The 1,152-nt window shown below is 25.8% G+C and overlaps 1 long non-coding RNA gene across 1 annotated transcript in view; it reads left to right on the top strand.

Moving 5' to 3' along the window:
• LOC136795778 (uncharacterized) overlaps positions 1-1,152 on the top strand; it is a 6,061-nt gene that overhangs the window by 3,919 nt on the left and 990 nt on the right. The window contains exon 2 of the long non-coding RNA XR_010843446.1: positions 13-285. This is a non-coding gene — a long non-coding RNA (uncharacterized lncRNA). The remainder of the gene's footprint in view (positions 1-12; positions 286-1,152) is intronic.

Below are 1,152 nucleotides of genomic sequence, written 5' to 3'. Positions count from 1 at the left end.
TTTTTTTTGTAGTAACAGTGCCTAAAGGTGATATAATAGTAGAATATGGCAATCCACTTGAAATCTTATGTATCCTCCATACTCCAACTGTTTATAATTCATCCTTTTTACGTTTTTATCGTGGTCGTGAGGAGGTACCTAAGGAATTGGTTAATATAGTTAATGAGACAACACTTCGCCTTTTTATTGAGAAGCCTCCTATATCTAGACATTCATATTTTTGTAAATTAATGACAGCTCCTAACGAGTTTGAAGGTGTTTGTCTCAACTATGTTTTTGTTGGAAGTAAGTAATTTTTATATTTCTTCTATTGTTATATCTTTAATTAATAATATATTGTTAAGATTACAGAAAGTTTATTACGTTGTAATATTGTCTTCTATCTAATTTCCTAAAGGAAAGAGAGAGAGAGAGAGAGAGAAAAAAAAAAAGAGGCAAATGCCATTCAATATGTTTGCCATCTCAGGTGATGATTAAGGTATTAGTTATTTATTAGTTGGTATTAAAAGGGAAAACATGTTGTAAATTGATTTGGATCGTCAATATTAAAAATTTATAGCCTTAGCCAAAACTATTGGACCACTCTCAAAAAATGTATGCATTATAACAATTATTTTACCTTGAATGTAAGTGTAACCAGTTTAATAAACTAATGTCAACTTCAATTTTATATAAGTTCAATGCCAAAGTTTTCTTACTTTATTAAGGATATTATATATATAAATAGTTGACTGTATAATTTCAAATTATGGAGAAGATGTCCAGAGTTGCTGTCAAAAGAGATACAAAAATAGTTTACAATAAAGAAATCCATGTTTTCATGTTACTTATGTTGTCCTGAATATTACAATTGTGAATGTGGATAAATTATTATTGTCATGATCTATACAAAAACAGTTGTTATTGTTATCTAATTTTTCTATATTTTTATGTTTACACCTTTTTATTTAATATTCTTTATTTACTTCTCTTATAATTATTGTTATTATACCTATATTGTATTCACTTTATTATCCTAACTATATTTTCTATCGGTATATATTATTTGTTACGTTTTTTGTCATTTAATTTATTTTTAGTTTTCCTAAATTAGAAAATTCTTTTAGTTATTAGTATCATATGTTAATATCTCTTTCTTGTATTATTTTTCAT

This window comes from Halyomorpha halys, unplaced genomic scaffold, assembly GCF_000696795.3.
Source record: "Halyomorpha halys isolate HHAL.00 unplaced genomic scaffold, Hhal_1.1 Scaffold2192.1, whole genome shotgun sequence".
In the NCBI taxonomy this organism is placed as follows: domain Eukaryota; kingdom Metazoa; phylum Arthropoda; class Insecta; order Hemiptera; family Pentatomidae; genus Halyomorpha; species Halyomorpha halys.
The sequence above is the reverse complement of the archived record's forward strand: the minus strand, read 5'-3'. Positions and strand labels throughout refer to the sequence as shown.